Source organism: Gadus chalcogrammus, chromosome 18, assembly GCF_026213295.1.
Source record: "Gadus chalcogrammus isolate NIFS_2021 chromosome 18, NIFS_Gcha_1.0, whole genome shotgun sequence".
Classification (NCBI taxonomy): Eukaryota; Metazoa; Chordata; class Actinopteri; order Gadiformes; family Gadidae; genus Gadus; species Gadus chalcogrammus.
The window spans coordinates 14,784,908-14,794,907 of record NC_079429.1 but is presented as its reverse complement, the minus strand read 5'-3'; the positions used below and the strand labels follow the sequence as shown (position 1 = coordinate 14,794,907).

General features: G+C 47.8%; 1 protein-coding gene across 1 annotated transcript in view; it reads right to left on the bottom strand.

The window, feature by feature from the left end:
• The window catches only part of skap1 (src kinase associated phosphoprotein 1), a 41,589-nt gene that overhangs the window by 22,905 nt on the left and 8,684 nt on the right, over positions 1-10,000 (bottom strand). The gene's annotated exons all lie outside the window — the stretch shown is intronic.

Below are 10,000 nucleotides of genomic sequence, written 5' to 3'. Positions count from 1 at the left end.
ATGATGCAGCCTTCTGAGCAATGGATCAAATCCACTGGGTGTCCGGGTCTGAGCCTGGGATCGATACATGTACAGTGCTGCTGAGCGCTGCAGTCCATACATCTGCTCACACTGCACTATTAATGGGAGCGACCGCCGGAATACCAACCAGCCTCTGCCTTCTGCCGGAGCCCGCCGGAGCCCCGCTGCAAGTGACAGCGCAGAAACCCTCTGGCACACCTAGCTGGCCCAGAGATGTGGCACACGATCCACTCGGCCTGCCAAGGCAGTTAGCATTGTGTGAAGAATGGGATTGGACCAAAGACGTTGATTTGTTATTGGACAAAAACAAAAATACGGTTTCCGTTAAAGATGGTAATATTCTATGATTCGTATAAATTAGGTTTTATACTAATTCGTTCAATAAGAAAGGAATAATGGGTCAGGTGTACGTCCACTAAGTACTAGCCCAGCTTCTTTTGTTAACCCTTCTGAGTGCTGGCACATGCATCAGAGAGCTGACCCCTAGCCAGCCACAAGGGCCCTCTTCCGTTGTAGGGAGGAGGAAAAACAACGCTGAGCTTCCTCTCCAGGCATGAGACATTAGCCTTACAAGGAGAGGAGCCAAAAGAACGCCAACAGGCACCGCCTCCATGCTTTAACACACAGGAACAATTTAAAGGCCATTTACACCAGTCAGCGTGACACCCCCTTCAGACAACTGATGACAAAGAAAGGGCCTGGAATCCATTCCCCTTCAGCTGGACCTTTCTAACCGCTAAGAAAACCAAACATGTCAGGCCGCGTCTCGGCCCTGCAGTTTAAACAGGGGAATCCCCCCCAGCATTGACTGATGACACCTTCTTCCTCGTTCCTTGAAAAAAACGTGAAAACCATTTCCTGACTCAATTCACACCCCCACAAGAGCACATGCTATACCCCAATCCCAACTTCCTAAGTTATTTCATTCACCATCCTCATTTAAAAATCAAAATCACTTCTTTGTGTAAAAGGTGTCTGCCATTTACTTGTTTTGTTGTGGCTGTACTCGACGTGGGGGAGATGTATGTGGCCTGGTAGGCATCTGAGCCTATGCAGCGAGTGATGGGATGACCCTGCAGTGCCGGCCTGACAGATTACCGGGTCACCCCGCCGGCACAGCCCCCAAGACACCTTTGCGGCGCAGGCTCAGCTCACATATCACCGGGCCGCCTTTGTGGACGGACCGGCCGGTGACACTATAAATACACAGGTGCTAAGGACTGTTTTGTCAAAAGAGAGCCCGTATCACTACATCATAACAAACCTCCGTCATTACACTCCCCCACCTCATCCATCCACCCGCGGATGCGTGGATGGATGTGGTTTCTCCCCCCCCCCCCCCACCCCATCCGGGGCCCCGCTTCCTCCACCCGTCCAGCCCCCCTCTAATCCCCCTCATCCGTCTGCCTCCCCTCGCTCTTCATTTATCTCAAAGGTCGAGCCCTGCTAATAGCCCACGAGGTACCAGAATCAACAGCGGAGGGCCGGGCCGAGCCCAGTCAATAAACATTACACGTGTGTGCGTGTTCCGACACCTCCGCGCCGCGAGGCTTGACCTTTCTTATCGGACTCTTTGTATACAAATCTGATATTGAGCTGGAGAGCTGGATATTCGGCGTGGTTGAAGGAGTACCACGTCTCCGTTCTTCCCCCTCCCCCCCCCCCCCCTGGGCGTGATTGTGAAATGAAACCGGTCCACTAGTTCACCGTCTTCGCGAGCAACTTTCACAACTAAACACCGAAATGCATCGCATCCCTGCCGCACTCTCAAGACCTCTTCCTCACAAAAATGGATCCTAGATTGGTCTTGGATGAGCCATTTCCTCTCATGAAATCACCCCGCTAACATCTCTTTGTTTGGGACTAAAGAATTTCTGAGTGGAAATCGCGAGGTAATGTTATTGGACGGCATGTATTATTTAGAGCGTTAAAAACCCAACAATCATCGAGGTGTTTTGGGTTTGGTTTATAGTTTCTGGCGTAAGGGCATGGAGCACGCAACACATTAATGCATCTAATTAGCGTCTCATCAGAATGGAAGACAAACCGCGCTCTTTCATACAAATCATAAATTGCGTTATCAATTATTCAGGGCAATTCCACAACTTCATTTTCATCCCTTTTGCTTTTTAATTAGTGCCATCCACAGCTTTGCTTTTGACGCTAATTTGACGGCAATTTATTTATATTTCAGCGTAACCTATTTAGCTTATAGCGGAGTGCAATTACAAAACTTGGGAGGCAGATGGATAGAGCGTTGCCATCCCAACCCAGGCGTGGTAAATCAAGGTGGCTAGCCGTTGAAGACACCGTCATTCTGATCTGAAGGTAGGCCTACTTAATGCTCGTCAACAAGAAAGGATTGGAGTCAACGCAGTAGGGGAGGGTGGTGGGGTCGGGTGATCAATAGTAATTAACCAGCAGTGGCCTTTTAATGAATCCTAACAAAGGAGGGCTTTCATAAGCTGCGGCAGCAGACCTGTGAGGTGTCCCAGCGCTCCGACACACCGCCGGGTGGAACTTGTTTTTCAAACTCCACGTGGAGGAGACACAACAATGCATCTGGCCGTGACAGCGGTTCAGCGAGGCTACAATCTCTCATTTGGTTATTCACTCTCTCAGCATGGTGCTACGAGCTCAGCCGTTGATGCCGCAGAAAAAAGGGAGGGAAAAACTGATTTATGTTTGCATGACCAGAGGGAGTTAATGTATTCTCTCATTAAAACCCACTTTGGTTAGACTGAAAGTCAATCAGACGCGGGAGCAGAGAGTGAATCAAAATGAAGGGGAAATTGCAGGATAAGAGGGGTAGGGGGGAAGTATCTAACTTGGCTCGTAGTCTAATGAAGATGTTGTGGAAACATCTTGAATGCACAAAAAGGGTCGGTTGCTGATGATGATGATGATGGTGGTGGCGCCGAAGAAGGGGAAGAAACAAAGCACTGAAGACTCATGAAGAGCAGAGTGGGCGCTCCATCAAGAGGAGCAGCAGAGGGCCAGAGGTTCTGGTGGGACGCGGTCCAGGACCAGCAGGGGAACAGGGGGCTTTCAGAGCCAGAACTCTCAGCTACTGCATTAGCTGGCAGATCAGGAGGAAGTACCAGCACAGAGCACCGCACACCCAGGGAACGCTTTGGTTATTTTTGTTCTTCAATCAGGAAAGAATCTCCACGTTGGAAACACTTGGAGCATGATATTTACAACAATGTACTTGTAGTGTACAATGTAGTCCCGTCGCGGCGTAGTTAGAGGAGCACAAGGAAATAACCTTATGGCTCAAAATGGACGGGGTTGTATCAGGGGCTAATCAACAGACCAGCCTCACGACACATGGATGTGTTCCACCCTCCAGCGGTGATGGACTCCTCTCTCGGGGGCGTCTGGGGGACCCTTTGCAGCGCCTTTCATGTGAGAGGTACTTGCTGCATCCCTGCTGCAGATGCAGCAGGAACGGGGGAAGGTGGTGGTGGTGGTGTGGGCGGGGCGTGGGGGTGGGAGGGTGTGAGTGGGGGGGGGGGCGGTCGGCCTGGGCCTGACCCCCGGATGAACCCTGCTGATGAGGTGAAACAGAAGGCAGAGAGAGAGGGCGAGAGAGAGGGCGAGAGAGAGAGAGGCTCGCTCAGCCCCCTGAGGGCGGTGTTGAGTTGGAATGCTGCCGGTTGCACAGGCAGAGGATGGGGAGTGAGGAAGAGTGAGGAGGAATGAGGAGGAGTGAGGGGGAGTGGGGAGTGAGGAGGAGTGAGGGGGAGTGAGGGAGAGTGAGGAGGAGTGAGGAGGAGTGAGGAGGAGTGAGGAGGAGTGAGGAGGAGTGAGGGGGAGTGAGGAGGAGTGAGGAGGAGTGAGGGGGAGTGAGGAGGAGTGAGGGGGAGTGAGGAGGAGTGAGGAGGAGTGAGGAGGAGTGAGGAGGAGTGAGGGAGAGTGAGGAGGAGTGAGGAGGAGTGAGGAGGAGTGAGGAGGTGTGAGGAGGAGTGAGGAGGAGTGAGGTGTAAGGAGGATTGAAAAGGATTGAAGAGGATTGAGGGGGAGTGAGGAGGACTGAAGAGGAGTGAGGTGGAGTGAGGTGGAGTGAAGAGGAGTGAGGTGGAGTGAGGAGGACTGAAGAGGAGTGAGGTGGAGTGAGGTGGAGTGAAGAGGAGTGAGGTGGAGTGAAGAGGAGTGAGGTGGAGTGAGGAGGACTGAAGAGGAGTGAGGTGGAGTGAGGAGGACTGAAGAGGAGTGAGAAGGACTGAAGAGGAGTGAGGAGGACTGAAGAGGAGTGAGGAGGAGTGAGGTGGAGCTCGCCCTCCTGACATAGTCCTTGATGAGGAAGAAGGATCAGCTCGCTGCACCTTGGCCCGGCTCTCCATCTGTGCGCAAGCCAGACTAAATTGATACATTTCTCCTCATTAGAGCGCGAGGCCTTTACTTTGTGTCTCACCAGCCGGGCGGCCAGCAGAGGGGGAGGACAGGGAGACAGAGAGGCACTGAGGTTAGGGGCCTGATTCGATTAGGACTTTGGTCATCGATACATGGAAACTACGCACCCATCCTTCTGACTAAAAATACACGTGTGTAGGCCCTGAAGAAAAAGAGACATGCCCATAGTGGATTATATCAGATTACAGATTGGGTTTCCTTTAAAGCATTCCTTATTGTTTAAAAACAATGGGGTTTGGAGGTAGCTTTTGACTTTTGTTGTCCTAATCCGAAACATCTTCGAGAACAAACAACACACAGACGAGGTTTCGCTTGAAGGGTTGGTAATGGTTTTGAATAAAACGGGAAGAGAGAAAAAGAAACTGAACTGAAAGGATTTTTTTTTTAATGAAGACAAAAGATAGGATGAAAACCGGATAATGAAATAAGATACATAAAAGGATGACAAAAAGGATACAATAAATGATGTATTCTTTTGAGAACTACATTTTTTATTAAATAAATATTTACTTGAGGACTAGACTAGATTACCACATAAATTCATGTCGTACCATATATTTTCAAACGCCAGTGCTAAATGGATCCAGCGACATGTATTATAATAAAAACATATTTATTGCCCATTACGAGATGTCCCGTAGGTTTCCTTGATTTACATCATTATTACATATTTACACTCAAAATCAGCTTTCAATGCAAAATGCTTTGAAGAAACGATGGTTGTCTGCTTGAATTCTCCACCGTAGTCTGTGACTGGAATGTTTAGCAAAACCACAACAACGACAACCTCCATCCCAGAGCACGCCTCAAATCCTTCCAGACCTTTCTCCCTCTACCCCCACACCTTGAGCGTCGCGGGCCCGCCAGCGTGGGGCAGACTAAGGGGCTAAATTTACCGTGTGACACAGCCTTCCCTCTGGGCAGCCATAAGCGGCGTGGAAGGCAACCCTGGGCTTCTCTTTCTTAGATTTACTACCACTATTCAAATGCTTAACTGCAGATACAATGATCCTCTAATCGCTGGGGATGGTTTGCAGCAGCCGCTCTGACACAGACGGAAAACTGAACCAGGAATATAAATACCAACACAGGGCGTTTTGGGGCCCACAGGAGAGTTTCCTGCGTCTGTGATAAAAAACAGCGGATCACAGAGTCTGTGAAAGAGCCAGCAGGGAGAAGACGCCGCCGCCGACAACAGAACCCACTGAAGAACTCTCTTGTTTTGAGCTTAACATGCGTTTAGCGTGTTGCCGTAAAATTACCTGAATATTAATAATATTTTAGCGGTAATGTTAAGTAAACAACTTCGGAAGCACCGGTTCTCCTCAAAGTCAGTCTCTTGAACTGCGTAAATCATGTGTATGGCCTATTTGTACATTCAATTTAGCTTCATTTGTGTTATGCATTGTGCCGATGAACCACGTTTCTCTGGGTAAAGAAGCTGTGTTAGCCCCAGTCTGCTCACAGGCAGTGTGCGTTAGGAGAAGTCATACTCAACCCTGCTCTTACGGTAAATCTGCCCAAATCAACACTCTATAATAGGAAATCAGCCAACTAATTGAAAAAGAACACTGTATTTCAGACAGTTTTTCAGGAAAATCAACCAATGATATAGTTTAATATAAGCATTACTTTTTTCAGGAAAATCAATCAATGATATAGTTTAATATAAGCATTACTTTCCAAGTATTTATTTATGACAATAAAATAATGATTTGATGTATTTGTTTAAGGACAAATTAAGGGACGAATAGATATTTTTGGATTGTCTACATTCTAAATAGTTAATTTTTCGTAACTATCTTCTTTGGGAATGTAACAAAGCCATTCATTTCTCAAGAGGTTAATATTAAATGTATTTATTCAAAATAAAAATGTATTTGAAGTTCATTAATAGTAAATCTGATCAATCAACAAATATTGACTATAAGGTATTCAATATAAATTAATATAATAATAATAATAATAATAATAATAATAATAATAATAATAATAATAATAATAATATAATAATAATGACCATTCAAATTAAACTTTGTTACTTTCTAAAATAAATAGAAATTAAATGTTTTTGTCTTTCCTTTTTATCACGTGAATATTTTTTGTATTATTTGTATTTAACAAAAAGCCTTTCATTATTCAGCCATATTACATGCACAGAGGTGTTTTGGAGGTACCAGATAAAATAATTATGAAAAACAATTGAATGGTCTGCCTTTTTGTAGTAACAGGAAAATGAACAAAATTTGAACGTAATATGACGCAAACCTTTTTGTGTTGGAGGCACCTACGTGCTTTGTTGTAAGCCCTTTACTTTTTGTATTCAATATCGTACGAAATGAACCAATAGGTAATTTCCGGAATGTATTGTGTCATAATAAATTGCTAACTATTAATTTAAAAAATACTAACTATTAATTTCAAGTTACTTAATTAATAGTTCTGCGGCCATTTTTTTCTGTTCTCTAATTATTGCATTTGAAAAATTAGATGTTTTTAATTTACAATATGAATTTAGTAATACGATTCGAAACCAAATAAAAATAAATCATGAAATCATCGCATGCCAAATAATGACATTTGAATTTTGCTAGAGAGGAACATGGATATCAGAGTATCAAGGCAAAGTAAAATACGTGGAATGCATTAAAACACATAATTCCTTGAAACAGACAACCTATAAAACTTCCGCCCCCTGAAGAAAGAAGCTGTCACTATCTTCAATGTGGATTAGCATCCCTCAATCAGGACAACCCTGTCCCACTTGGCCAACATACACACACACAAACATACACACACACACACACACACACGCACACACACACACAAACACACATACACACACACGCACGCACACACACACACACACAAACACACACACATACAGGCACACACACACATAGACAAACACGTACATGCACACACACACATGCACACACCTGCACACACTCACATACGACCGCACACACACACACACACATTCACGTTCACACACACACACACAAAAATATATACACACACGCGCACACACACACGCACACACACACACACACACACATTCAAATTCACAGACACGCACAAACATAAACACACACACAAACATACACCCACACGCGCACACACACACACACACACCCGCACACACGCATTTACACACACACACACACACACACACACACACAAACACACACACACACTGTGTGAGTGCCAATAACTCGAGCACGGGAAGGGGATCCTCACCCTCCTCCTCATCGTCCAGTAACTCCACAAGGGCGTGTCAATGACCCCCAAAGCGCAGCATTACCAAAACAATTAAACACAGGGGTCCCAGCGAGGCCCCTCGCGGCCCCCAAGGTGTCAGCGCCACTACACGGGGCCAACACATCTCTCCCACAGACATTCATTTCCCTAAGAGAAAACACCAGCGGGCCACCTGGGCCCTGGCACCAGAACCTCATTCATCTCAGGAACGCAGTCCAGCGGAGGGCAGAATCAAATGCTCATTTGCAAGGCGGCGCGGAAGAGAGGGAACGAGAGAAAGAAGGAGCGAGAGAGAGAGAGAGCACAGGGGAGAGTGGGAGGGAGAGGAAGGGAGAGAGAAATTGAGAGTGACTAAGAGAAAAAGAGAGAGAGGGAGGGTAAGAGAGAGGGAGGGAAGGAGAGCGAGGAGGGAGAATGAGCAAGAGAGAGAGAGGACAAGTTAAAGAGAGAGAATGAGCAAGAGAGAGAGAACGAGTAAAAGAGAGAGAGAGAGCGAGGAGAGATAATGAGCAAGAGAGTGAACCAGTTAAAGAGAGAGAATGAGCAAGAGACAATGAGCGAGAGAGAGAACGAGTAAAAGGGTAAAAGAAAGTGAGCGAGAGAGAGCGAGGGAGACAGAGAGAGGGAGAGTAAGAGACAGAAACAGGGAGAGGAGGGGAGGAGAGCGAGGGAGAGCGGGCGGCAGAGGGGAGTGTGTGCGGGAGGTACCTGGGGAGGCTAACCTCTGGGTGAACCCGCTGCATCTGATAGTTTTGCTATTTGTCTGTGACACTGACAGCTCTGGGGAGATTAGCAGCCTCCACCCCCACCCCCACCCCCAGCCCTCCACTCGGCATTCTGCCCGCGCTCACCAGCGCCACCGCCCCCCTATTACACCACAACCACCACACCGCCCTGTAACACCGCCGCCTATAGCACCGCCACCCTATAGCACCACCCGCCACCACCCTATACCACCACTACCACACCACCATGCCCCAGCACCATCCCCACTACCACTCCACCTTCTGGCCCACTCACCCACGTACCACGACCACCGCAACCACCCCCCCTATTTCACTACCGCCCCCCTATAACACCACCACCCTATAGCACCATCACACCACCCATTGACATCAGCACCACCCTATACCACCACCACCATCCACCTAAAGCACCAACACCGCCTCAAGCCCAGATAGCACACCCACTAACACAACCCCCTCCCTGTAGTGCCAACACCCTTTAGCACCCCCACCTACCAACACCACAACCACCACCCCCAGCCGTATTTGCTGCAATGGTACGCCAGGTGGGGGGTGGAGGGTGTAGAAGCCAGAGGATGTAATTATATGCAATGCAACAATTAAAAACAACAAAGCAAATGAGGAAAGGGGGGGGGGGGGGAATCAAAGACTCAGAGAGAGGAGGCTGCTGCAGAGAGAGAGAGAGAGGCCTGGGATGGTGGTGTTGGTGGTGCTGGGGGTGGAGCCCGAGAGGAGAGTGATGGATGCCCTTTGGTTAAATACGTCCAAATCCTCCTTCAAGCCACCCTCTTCCTGCCAGGCATGGTGACGGAGTGTGTGTGAGAGAGAGAGAGTGTGTAAGATTAATAGTGTAAACAGAGCGAGAGAGGGCGCAGAGCACAAGAGAGAGAGGGAGAGAGAGAGAGAGCGAGAGAGAGAGAGAGAGAGAGATGGAGAGAGAGAGAGAGAGAGAGAGAGAGAGAGAGAGAGAGAGATGGAGAGAGAGAGAGAGAGAGAGAGAGAGAGAGAGAGAGAGAGAGAGAGAGAGAGAGAGAGAGAGAGAGAGAGAGAGAGAGAGAGAGAGAGAGAGAGAGAGAACTAGACAGAAAGAGGGAAAGAGAAAGAGAGAGAGGAAAGTGAGCCCAGAGAGAACGAGACAACAAGAAGGAGAACAAGCAAAAGAGAAAGAGAGAAAACAGTAGAAAGAGAAGAGAGAGCGACAGAGAGCAAGCGAGCGGCAGAGCGGGAGGGCGAGAGACAGAGCATAAAGGAGAGAGGTAGAGAGAGAAAAGACTATCAGCATCTGCAGCAGCACAGTAGCCCTAGGGGAATGCTGTGAACTTTTGAACCCTGATGGCAAGCAGTGGAAGCCATGCAGCCTGCACACACACACATACACATGTGCACACACACACACACACTCGGACACACACGCACACAAATAAACACATACAAGTACACACACACACACACACAAACATGCACATGCACACGCACGCATACACACACAAACACGTACACCCACACATGCATGTATACCAGACACACAGACACATACACACGCGTGAAAGTGGATG